This window comes from Dendrobates tinctorius, unplaced genomic scaffold (assembly GCF_039654945.1).
Source record: "Dendrobates tinctorius isolate UK_male_01 unplaced genomic scaffold, ASM3965494v1 ptg000134l, whole genome shotgun sequence".
Taxonomy (NCBI): Eukaryota; Metazoa; Chordata; class Amphibia; order Anura; family Dendrobatidae; genus Dendrobates; species Dendrobates tinctorius.
The window spans coordinates 9,545,429-9,558,282 of record NW_027361802.1 but is presented as its reverse complement, the minus strand read 5'-3'; positions in this window follow the sequence as shown (position 1 = coordinate 9,558,282).

The following is a 12,854-nucleotide window of genomic DNA, read 5'->3' as shown; positions in this document are numbered from 1 at the left end:
AAAACTGCAAATTCTTCATAAGTTTAGAGTATTTATGGCACATACTGTATATTCCTATAAGAGTGGTAAGTGGGGTTATCCTGAGCCTGGTGACAGTCCATAATATAGAATGACAGAAGGTTGTGGTCAGAGAACGGGAGTTAGTAAAATAATGCACTGAGAGGAGTCAGAAGAAGATCAGGTCCAGCGTATTCCTGTAGAAGAGTTAGTAAACTTTGAAAGGTCAAGAGAGGAGGTTAGCGATAAAAAATGAGCGGCAGAGGGGATCATTAAAAGGTATGTAAAAGTTCCCCATGATGAAAGTGGGCATGTCACAGGATAGAAAGTGTGGAAGCCACGTGGCAAAGTGATTGAGGAACTGAAAGGAGGGGTGAAGGGCGATATGCAACCGCCAATCACATGAAGAAGGGCCGGAAAAGTTTGACAGTGTGGACCTCAAAAGAAGGGAAGATAGATGAGGGTACTGGGATAACCTGAAAAGTACATTTTGATGAAATGAGCAGACCAACACCTCCACCTTATCTGCGCTCAGGTCTGGGGGTATATTAAAAATGTAGGTCAACATACGAACATATGAGAGAGCAGCAGAATCGGTGGTGTCCGATTTCTGTGTCCAGGTTTCACTGAGAGCCAGAAGGTTAAGGGAGTTTGAAAGGAAAAGGTCATGGATGTAGGAGAGTTTGTTACACACTGATCGTGAGTTCCAGAGGGGACAGGTAAAGCAAGCAATACTAATGAGATTCACATGGTATAGCAGGGAAGGAGTTAAAATAACTATTACAAGATGGGCATGAGTTTAGGGAGATATGTCCTGTGACTAGGAGGAGAATAAAAGAGTGAGCAGATGGTTAAATGATTTTGAGAGCGTCTCTTGTGTTGTATGGTGGCAGTGAATGGATCTGTGCAGTTTAAGATTGTGGAAACAGTGTGAGAGCCATACATAAGAGAGGGGCTGATATGGATGGTGTGCTGTTATGATTGAGTCACCGTAGGAGGCAAAAACAGAAATGCTAGCTAAGTCCAGAAAACCAGAGAAGTTGGCAACTATCAGATTGCAGACCCCTGAACCTATAAACACAACTAGCAGTAGCCGTGGTAGGTTCCTACGATGACCTAGACCCCTCGATCACAGCCGGAGAGATACATAGGCCTAAAGAAGGAAAGGGGAAATCTAACTGCCCCAGAGCAGACCCCAAAGCAATAGGCAGCCCCCCACATATAATGACGGTGAAGCAAGATGAAAACACTTACACAGACAGAAAGACAGACTGAGCAAAGACGGGGCCCAAAAACTACCTAGATAGGAACAGATAGGAAGGCTGCTGTCTGCAATCTGCCAAAACCCTATCAGAGACAAAAGCCAACAAGCTGATATAAAAATGGCCCTGAAGCAACTAAGCTTCAAAAACTAAATCAGCACTCAGGTACTTTCAGAAGACAGAGCTAACGGAACACTGCACACTCCAGCAGGGAGTGGCAGAATCCAAAAAGCAAGAAAAACAAAAACAAATCTTAAATGCAAAAAGGCAAAACAGAAAACTTAGCTTTTGGAGAGCAGGAATCAGACTGGTGTCCAAGAGTCCACAGAGAAATCACCCGCAGGGCAGAAAGGGCGTAGGCTGCCTTAAATCCAGTCAGTGACTCCACTCAGCCAATCGTCTTCATTAGTACCAGGTGCCTGATAATCAGGCTCACTACCTTCCTTCACAAGAATAGGGAGTTCACCAGGCCTCAGTGATGGAGGGGAAAATGAACTCACAACAGTACCCCCCCTTGAGGAGGGGTCACCGAACACTCAACAACGCTACCAGGGCGATCAGGGTGAGCCCGATGAAAGGCACGCACCAATCTTTTGGCATGAATATCAGAGGCAGAGACCCAGGAATTATCCTCCTGACCATAACCCTTCCACTTAACCAAATACTGGAGTCTCCGTCTAGCCAGACGGGAATCCAGAATTTTCTCTACCTCATATTCCAAGTTAGCTTCAACCAATACAGGGTCCGGAGGTGCCACCTCAGGCACAACTGGCTCAACAGACCTCTTCAACAAGGACTTATGGAACACATTATGGATCTTAAATGTGACAGGAAGAGCCAAACGAAAAGAGACCGGATTAATAATCTCCAAAATCTTGTAAGGTCCAATAAATCTAGGCTTAAACTTAGGAGAAGCCACCTTCATAGCAATATTTTTTGATGATAACCACACCATATCACCAATCTTAAACTGGGGACCAATGGTCCTATGTCGATTGGAAAACCGCTGGGCCTTCTCCTGGGAGAGAGATAACTTATCCACCACTTGGTCCCAGATCTGGTGCATTCTCTCCACCACAGTGTCAACACCTGGGCAGGCAGAAGACTCCACCTGCCCTGAAGAGAATCGAGGATGAAACCCAAAGTTACAAAAAAAAGGTGACATCAAAGTGGCAGAACTAGCTCTACTATTTAAAGCAAATTCGGCCAAGGGCAAAAATGAAACCCAATCATCCTGATCAGCGGAAATAAAACATCTCAAATACGACTCCAAGGTCTGGTTTGTTCTCTCTATCTGCCCATTGGTCTGAGGGTGAAAAGCAGAGGAGAAGGACAACTGAATTCCCAACTTGGAGCAGAACGTCCTCCAAAATTTAGACACAGATTGAACTCCTCTGTCAGATACAATGTTCTCAGGAATCCCGTGCAAGCGAACCACCTGTTGCAAAAACAGGGGCACCAACTCAGAGGAAGATGGCAACTTAGGGAGTGGTACAAGATGAACCATCTTAGAGAACCTATCACAAATCACCCAAATAACAGTCATTCTTTGAGAGACCGGCATATCAGAGATGAAATCCATTGAAATATGGGTTCATGGACTCCTGGGGACCGGCAAAGGCATCAACAACCCACTAGAGCGAGAACAAGATTTAGACCGGGAGCAAGTCCCACAGGACTGCACAAAATTCCTGACATCATGAGACAAGGTGATCCACCAAAAAGAGCGACTCACCAGATCTCTAGTACCAAAAATACCTGGATGACCAGCCAATGCAGAGCAATGAACTTCAGACATCACTCTCTTCTTCCACTGGTCAGGAACATACAACTTTCCACTGGGGCAACGCTCAGGTTTGTCCTCCTGGAACTCTTGCAGAGCAAGTCTCAAATCGGGGGAGATGGCAGAAAGAACTACCCCATCGCCTAAGATGGTAGCAGGCTTGGTCACCACAGGAGAATCAGCAAAGAAACTCCTAGAGACCACACCATCAAAACGTGTAAAAAACAAGGCCCACCTAGCCTGTCTAGGGTTCAAGCGTTTAGCCGACTCTAGGTAAATCAAATTTTTGTGGTCAGTGAGGACCACAACTTGATGTTGGCTCCCTCCAACCAATGTCTCCACTCCTCAAATGCCCATTTCATGGCCAACAGTTCCCGATTCCCCACATCATAGTTACGTTCAGATGAAGAGAACTTTCGGGAAAAGAAAGCACAGGGATTCATTTTAGATGTTACCGGATCCTTTTGGGACAACACCGCTCCTGCACCAATCTCAGAAGCATCCACCTCTACCTGAAACGGGAGTGAGACATCAGGTTGCCGCAGAACCGGGGCGGAGGTAAATCTACGCTTCAGCTCCTGAAAGGAAGCAACCGCCTCCGGAGACCAATTCAACACATCCGCACCCTTCCTGGTCAGGTCAGTCAATGGTTTGGCAATACTAGAAAATTTTGCTATAAATTTCCGATAAAAATTAGCAAAACCCAAAAACTTCTGGAGGGCCTTCAAAGAAGTGGGCTGAACCCAATCATAAATGGCCTGTACCTTGGCCGGGTCCATTTCAATAGTTGACGGAGACAAAATAAATCCCAAAAAAGAAATCCTCTGTACTCCAAAAAGGCATTTTGATCCTTTGACATACAGAGAATTCTCTCTCAAGATCCGGAACACAGTCCGAATATGTTCCACATGAGCATCCCAATCCTTGGAGAAGATCAAAATATCGTCCAGATAGATAATCAAAAATTTATCGACAAAGTCTCGGAAAATATCGTTCATGAAGCACTGGAAGACAGAAGGGGCATTAGTGAGCCCAAAAGGCATCACCAGGTACTCAAAATGTCCCTCCGGAGTATTAAACGCCGTCTTCCATTCATCCCCCTGCTTAATGCGGATAAGATTATACGCCCCCCTGAGGTCAAGCTTGGTAAACCAGCAAGCACCTCTGACTCTAGAGAATAGATCCGAAATCAGGGGTAACGGATACTGATATTTAATAGTAATTTTATTGAGGGCACGATAATCAATATAAGGCCTTAAAGAACCATCCTTCTTGGCCACAAAAAAAAAAAACGGCACCTAAGGGTGAAGAGGATGGTCTAATATGACCCTTCTCCAACGCCTCCTTAATATAGGACCGCATAGCCTCATGCTTGGGTACAGATAAATTGAAGAGCCGACCCTTAGGAAATTTACACCCCGGGCTTAGTTCAATTGCACAGTCATAACTCCTATGAGGAGGCAAGGACGCAGACTCATTCTCACTAAATACATCATAGAAGTCCGCCAAATAGTCAGGAACCTCATGCGACTGAGGAGAGGTGGAAAAAACCGGAGCCTCACTAAAGGTACACCGGCAACCCCAACTCACCACAGACACAGACTTCCAATCCAAAACTGGATTATGAATCTGCAACCAGGGAAACCCCAGAACAACGGCATCATGCAGACCATGCAACACCAAAAATCTGCAATTTTCTTGGTGGTCTGGGGCGACCCGCATGACCAACTGGGTCCAAAACTGAGGTTTATTTTTAGCCAGAGGGGTAGCATCAATCCCCCTCAAAGGGATAGGCGTCTGCAGAGGTGTCAACGGAAATCCACAACGTTTAGCAAAATCCAAGTCCATTAGGTTTAGCGCTGCTCCCGAATCCACAAAAGCCTTGGCGGAAAATGTGGACAGGGAACAGATCAGAGTAATCGCCAAAAGAAACTTAGGCTGAACCCCACCAACAGAAAACGTGTGTGCAAAGCGTTTCTCACGTTTAGGACAAACAGAAATAATATGTGAGGCATCTCCACAGAAAAAACACAGCTTATTACGCCTTCTGAATTCCTGACGTTGTGCCTTAGACAAAACTCTATCACATTGCATAGGTTCAGACGTCTGTTCAACCGGTGGCAACACCTCTCGTGTAATCCTGCATTCAGGTAAACGCCGATCAACCTGAATGGCTAAAGACATAGAATCGTCCAGACCAGAGGGAACAGGAAATCCCACCATAGTATCTTTTACGGCTTCTGACAAACCCTTCCGGAAGAGAGCAGCCAAGGCACTATCATTCCAGGTAGTAAGGACCGCCCACTTTTGGAACTTTTGACAGTACAACTCTGCAGATTCTCGACCCTGGTTCAATGCTAACAGGGTCTTTTCAGCCTGATCAATAGCATTAGGTTCGTCGTACAGCAACCCCAAGGCTTGAAAAAATGCGTTCACATTAGTCAGAATAGGGTCATCTGGTTTCAAAGAAAACGCCCAATCCTGGGGATCGCCGCGCAGCAAAGAGATGACAATTTTAACCTGCTGCGCGGGGCTCCCTGACGAGTTAGGCTTCAAAGCAAAAAATTATTTACAATTATTTTTGAAACTCAAAAATTTAGATCGATCCCCAAAAAAATACATCAGGTGTGGGGATCTTTGGTTCAACAGCATGTGAACGAGCAAGATAGGCGGAAATTCCTCGCACTTCAGCAGCGAGCTGCTCCACACGATCAGACACTTGCTTTATCTCCATTGAGAGAGAAAAAAAAAATTCCCCCTACGGCCTCAGAGATATAGAGGAAAGAATATACACACTCCTTTTTTTTTTTTAAACACAATTCTTTCCTGCTATTGAGTACCCAAGGATCTGCGGTTTGGGCGGGTGATTCTGTTATGATTGAGCTACCGTAGGAGGCAAAAACAGAAATGCTAGCTAAGTACAGAAAACCAGAGAAGTTGGCAACTATCATATTGCAGACCCCTGAACCTATAAACACAACTAGCAGTAGCCGTGGGGGGTTCCTACGATGACCTAGACCCCTCGATCACAGCCGGAGAGATACATAGGCCTAAAGAAGGAAAGGGGAAATCTAACTGCCCCAGAGCAGATCCCAAAGCAATAGGCAGCCCCCCACATATAATGACGGTGAAGCAAGATGAAAACACTTACACAGACAGAAAGACAGACTGAGCAAAGACGGGGCCCAAAAACTACCTAGATAGGAACGGATAGGAAGGCTGCTGTCTGCAATCTGTCAAAACCCTATCAGAGACAAAAGCCAACAAGCTGATATAAAAATGGCCCTGAAGCAACTAAGCTTCAAAAACTAAATCAGCACTCAGGTACTTTCAGAAGACAGAGCTAACGGAACACTGCACACTCCAGCAGGGAGTGGCAGAATCCAAAAAGCAAGAAAAACAAAAACAAATCTTACATGCAAAAAGGCAAAACAGAAAACTTAGCTTGAGGAGAGCAGGAATCAGACTGGTGTCCAAGAGTCCACAGAGAAATCACCCGCAGGGCAGAAAGGGCGTAGGCTGCCTTAAATCCAGTCAGTGACTCCACTCAGCCAATCGTCTTCATTAGTACCAGGTGCCTGATAATCAGGCTCACTACCTTCCTTCACAAGAATAGGGAGTTCACCAGGCCTCAGTGACGGCGGGGAAAATTAACTCACAACAGTGTGCACAGAGTATATGAAAGGGCAGTACATATGAGTGACTGCAGCACTCAGAGCATAAATGAAACAAATACATTGTTAGGAGTCAGTTCCTGCGTCTGCTCTGCAGGAATCCAGACCCTTACATTCTGCGGTCTCTTGCTCTTTATCTACCGCAGAGGAGATTGCCTTGCAGCAAATCTCTCCAGGGGCGAAGTCCCTCTGTCCTCCTACTGAGCATGCTCATGAGACGGTTTCCCATTGGAGATCGGGAGTCATGTGCTCAGGTCCTGCTCCAGATCTCATTGGTCCATCTCGGAGATCTGGAAGCTTCCGGAAGGTCCCAGCTGCTATAAAAAGCGCGCATGGCCGTTCCGCCATGCGCTAGTATAGACTATACTGCTATGTGTGAATGGTGACGGATGTATGATTCTGGTGACTGACTTATTATGAAACCCCTTCCCTCTGATATTACGCATGTGGTTAGGGAATTAGTTCAGTAGTCTGCGCCAGTCTGTGGCAAGCCTTAGGCCACTGTGCACACCGCACCTCTGCACTAGCGTCTGACATAGCGCCTGCTTTGTTGCTGTGTCGTCCAGCGGCAGTGCCCTACGCCGCGCTGCAGCCCTTCTTGGCATTCGCAGTAGCGACGCCGCACACACGGTAGGTCTAGACGGACGCAGCCCCTCTGTCTTAGTTCCTGCTCCTGTGACCTTATACCGTGTGTGCATTTACCTGAGGCCTGTGACTCTAAGGCCGGGGTCACACTGGCGAGGAATATGGCTGAGTGAGAGGCGCTAAAAGCACGCATTAGACACGGACCAATGATTCTCTATGGCAGGGGTCCCCAACCACCGGGCCGTTGCAGTGCCCTTGCCGGTCCGCGGACACAAGGGGAGCCGGGGGGCGGTGCAGCAGCTGATACTCACCCTGCATCCCGCGGCGGCTTCATCCCGAGGCGGCTTCATCCAGCGCTGAGCGGTCACGTGCTACCGCTCATTTAAGGTCATGAATATGGACGCCACTCATCTCCCATAGGCGTGGCGTCCATATTCATGGACCTTAATGAGCGGTATCACGTGACCGCTCCGCACCGGAAGAAGCTGAAGCGCCGCGAGATGCAGGGACGTGCAGCGACGGGAAGGAAGTTCAGCGACGTGAGGGTAAGTATGATGGGGAGGATGGGGGAGCCAAGCGGAGCCATAAGGGAGGGAGAATGGGAGCGGAGCCATATATACAGGGAGGGAGAGTGGGAGCGGAGCCATATATACAGGGGAGGGAGAGTGGGAGCGGAGCCATATATACAAGGGAGGGAGAGTGGGAGCGGAGCCATATATACAAGGGAGGGAGAGTGGGAGCGGAGCCATATATACAAGGGAGGGAGAGTGGAAGCCGAGCCATATATACAAGGGAGGGAGAGTGGGAGCAGAGCCATATATACAAGGGAGGGAGAGTGGGAGCAGAGCCATATATACAAGGGAGGGAGAGTGGGAGTGGAGCCATATATACAAGGGAGGCCGGGAGAGTGGGAGCGGAGCCATGCATACAGGATGGGACAGGGGAAACATGTATACAGGATAGAAGAGTGGGAGCAGAGCCATGCATACAGGATGGGAGCGGAGCCATGTATACAGGATGGGAGAGTGGGAGCAGAGCCATGTATACAGGATGGGACAGGGGAAACATGTATACAGGATAGAAGAGTGGGAGCAGAGCCATGCATACAGGATGGGAGCGGAGCCATGTATACAGGATGGGAGAGTGGGAGCAGAGCCATGTATACAGGATGGGACAGGGGAGCCATGCATACAACAGGGGGAGCCACACAGAGCTGGACGGGGGGAACCACACATACATTTTCTGATGATTAGAAAATAATCAGCATGTACAGTACTCCAGTACAATTGTTCTTAAGTGCTCAATGCTCCATTTCCTTGTAGGTTCCAATCATCATTAGCAGTGACGGTCATCAGTAGAAGTAGCCCAGTGCTCCCACTGAAACAGAGAAACAAGCCAGGTGCTCCCACTCATTCAAAACCTATGGTGAGTTGAGTCACATTAAAAATGTTATAATTAAATGATAAATATGCACTGCTAAACTACAACCGCGTCCATAGCCACGCCCCCTTATGACCAAAGCCCCGCCCCTGTCACACCTCCATCCCCGCCCTGCCGGGCCATGGAAGAATGGTCTTGGTTCAAGCCGGTCCCTGGTGCAAAAAAGGTTGGGGACCACTGCTCTATGGGGTCCCTCGCACTAGCCGTATATTTCTCATCCGTATTCTACTCTCCGTGCCAATCGCAGCATGCTGCGATTGTCAGCGTACTACGCCCGTAATACGCCAATGCAAGTGTATGGGTGCGCAAAAAATACAGATTACACACGGACCACACGTGACTTGCGAGAAATACGCACCCGGTGTCTTTTAGCAAAGTCGGCAATTCAGTGCGCGATACAGTAAACTCACACTGAGAGTTTTAATAAAGAAACGAAAGAATAGATATATACACATAGAATACATATATATATATATATATATACACTCACTGGCCACTTTATTAGGTACACCTGTCCAACTGTGTGTTAAGACTTAATTTCTAATCAGCCAATCACATGGCGGCAACTCAGTGCATTTAGGCATGTAGACATGGTCAAGACAATCTCCTGCAGTTCAAACCGAGCATCAGTATGGGGAAGAAAGGTGATTTGAGTGCCTTTGAACGTGGCATGATTGTTGGTGCCAGAAGGGCTGGTCTGAGAATTTCAGAAACTGCTGATCTACTGGGATTTTCACGCACAACCATCTCTAGGGTTTACAGAGAATGGTCCGAAAAAGAAAAAAAATCCAGTGAGCGGCAGTTCTGTGGCCGGAAATGCCATGTTGATGCCAGAGGTCAGAGGAGAATGGGCAGACTGGTTCGAGCTGATAGAAAGGCAACAGTGACTCAAATTGCCACCCGTTACAACCAAGGTAGGCAGAAGAGCATCTCTGAACGCACAGTGCGTCGAACTTTGAGGCAGATGGGCTACAGCAGAAGAAGACCACACTGGGTACCACTCCTCTCAGCTAAGAACAGGAAACTGAGGCTACAATTTGCACAAGCTCATCGAAATTGGACAGTAGAAGATTGGAAAAACGTTGCCTGGTCTGATGAGTCTCGATTTCTGCTGCGACATTCGGATGGTAGGGTCAGAATTTGGCGTAAACAACATGAAAGCATGGATCCATCCTGCCTTGTATCAACGGTTCAGGCTGGTGGTGGTGGTGTCATGGTGTGGGGAATTTTTTCTGGGCACTCTTTGGGCCCCTTGGTACCAATTGAGCATCGTTGCAACGCCACAGCCTACCTGAGTATTGTTGCTGACCATGTCCATCCCTTTATGACCACAATGTACCCAACATCTGATGGCTACTTTCAGCAGGATAATGCGCCATGTCATAAAGCTCGAATCATCTCAGATTGGTTTCTTAAACATGACAATGAGTTTACTGTACTCAAATGGCCTCCTCAGTCACCAGATCTCAATCCAATAGAGCATCTTTGGGATGTGGTGGAATGGGAGATTCGCATCAGGGATGTGCAGCCGACAAATCTGCGCCAACTGTGTGATGCCATCATGTCAATATGGTCCAAAATCTCTGAGGAATGCTTCCAGCACCTTGTTGAATCTCTGCCACGAAGAATTGAGGCAGTTCTGAAGGCAAAAGGGGGTCCAACCCCTTACTAGCATGGTGTACCTAATAAAGTGGCCAGTGAGTGTATATACACATTCTATGTGTCTATATCTATTCTTTGGTTTCTGTTATAAACCCTGTCATAGGGCTCCATTATATGTCCATTTTGGAAGCCTGCGAGAAAATCTCGCCATACGGATGCTAACATGCGCAAAATACGCGACCACACCTTGATTACGGATGACATACGGAGCACTATTTAGGGGTCATTCATCCGTATTACGCATGTAAAATACTGACCGTATTTTGCATCGGTTAGTGTGACCCCGGCCTAACAGGCTCAGCCTTTTGTATGTTTTTGTTGCGGCGCGTCTGTGTGTGAACAGAGTCGGGTGAAGTTGAACCCATGCGTATTATATCGCCATATTGCTCGTCTGCCATTACTCAACAGCGGTTGTAACACCTACTGCACGGGGGACCCCGAGCGGCGAACACACTTTATTATTATTTTTATTTAGTGCATTCCGCCGTTCCTAACATACATAGGATGAATACATTTTGGAGTACAAATAAACTGGGATCAAGATTGTTTGAATGTTTTACCTGTCTCCTGCTCTGTCCAATTGACATGTTTAACTGCCCTGGCACTTTGAAACATATGGCACGTCGATAAAATCTGCACAAGTGCCTTCCCCTTGGGTACGTTTAACCCATTTCCGACATAGAGCATAATTGTACGCCGAACTTCCTGTTTGGTGCGGGTTCCGACTGAGCCCGCACCTTTCCAGGCACGACAGCTGATTTATACAGCTGACATGTGCCCGCAACAGCCGTGGGTGAAATAGCGATCCACCCACGGCTGTTAACTAGTGAAATGATGCTATCTCTGACAGCGGAATTTAACTCGCAGTTACCGGAAGCATGTCAGAAATTCCGCCCATTAGTGACCCCGTCACGTGAATGCGGGTCACCGATGGGTCGGCATGACAACCAGAGGTCTCCAGCAGACCTCTATGGTTGTCATTGCCAGATTGCTATGAGCGCCACCCTGTGGTCGGCACTCATAGCAAGGAAATTTTTTTCTTCTATAGCAAGATGGCTGGCGGTGCCTGCGCAATAGCAGCTATCGGATCTTGGCTATGTACACCAATAGCTGCTACTGCGCAGACGCCATTTTAATTTTTTTGTTATAAACCACAGGAAAAGCTCAACCACATGTAATAACTACACGGTAAACATGCGATTATACGGCAGCGCAGGTACTACGGCTTGCACTTGCCTGCAGAAGGGTTTTTGTCTCTTTCTTCAGCATGTACAAGTATTTATGTAAACTAGGGGGCAAGTCACTGAGGGATCAGTGACCTGTCAGCAGTCTGCATTATGAATACCTAATCAGAGCACCACATGAAGACCCCCACAGGCCGCCCCGAGCACGGGCTTATCATTAACTACAAACTGAAAATAAAGATTAAACAACAACCACAAGAGGGATTTTATCAACCAAGGTTTCTTTGCAATCAGTAGCGCCGACCTGACACTGCCTGTAGGTTACTGTGCACAATCCTGCTGACAGGATCCCTTTAAGGCTGTGTGCCCACGTAGCGATTTTTAAGCGTTTTTGCCGCGATTTTCGGCGCGAAAACGCAGCGAAAACGTTTAAAAATCGTGTACAGAACGCCCCCCATGCATTCCTATGGCATTTCGCACATGCTGTGCTAATGCTGCGTTTTCCCGCGGCGGAATCGCATCGCGGAAAAAATCGCAGCATGCTCATTCTTTTGTGTGGAATCGCAAAGAATTGCCGCGATTCCGCACCCATAGGAATGCATGAGAATCGCTTACTTCCCGCATGTGGCTATGCCCACCATGCACGAAGATAAGCGTCTCATGTGCGGTTGGTACCCACGGTGTGGAGGAGAGGAGACTGTCCTCCAGGCCCTAGGTACCATACCCCTGTTAAAAAAAGAATAAAAAATCGGGGTATATTTACCTTCCGATGTCCCGCGCTGCATTCCTGGCCTAAGCGTTCCCAGTAATGCCTTGCGGCAAGGCCCTGTAATGACGTGGTCTCGCGAGATCGCTATAGCAACACGAGACTACGTCATCACAGGTCGCGTAAGGCATCGCTGGGAACGCTGAGGCCCGGGATGGCAGCGCGGGACGCCGGAAGGTAAATATACCCCGATTTTTTTTAGCATTTTAACATTCTATCTTTTACTATTGAGGCCGCATAGGCGGCCTTAATAGTAAAAACCTGGTCACACTTGTCAAACACTATGTCTGACGAGTGTGACTAACCTGTCAATCACTTTCCAAGCGAAGCTTCAAATCGCTTGGAAAGTGCTTGAATATCGCACACGAAAATCGCGGCAAAATCGCGATCATAATCGCGGTAAAAAAAAACCGCGCGATTTCTGGGAAGGAGTCCGGTTTTTGGTGTGCGTTTTAACACGCACCGTGGGCACACAGCCTAAAGAACAGCAGTTGTTCATTT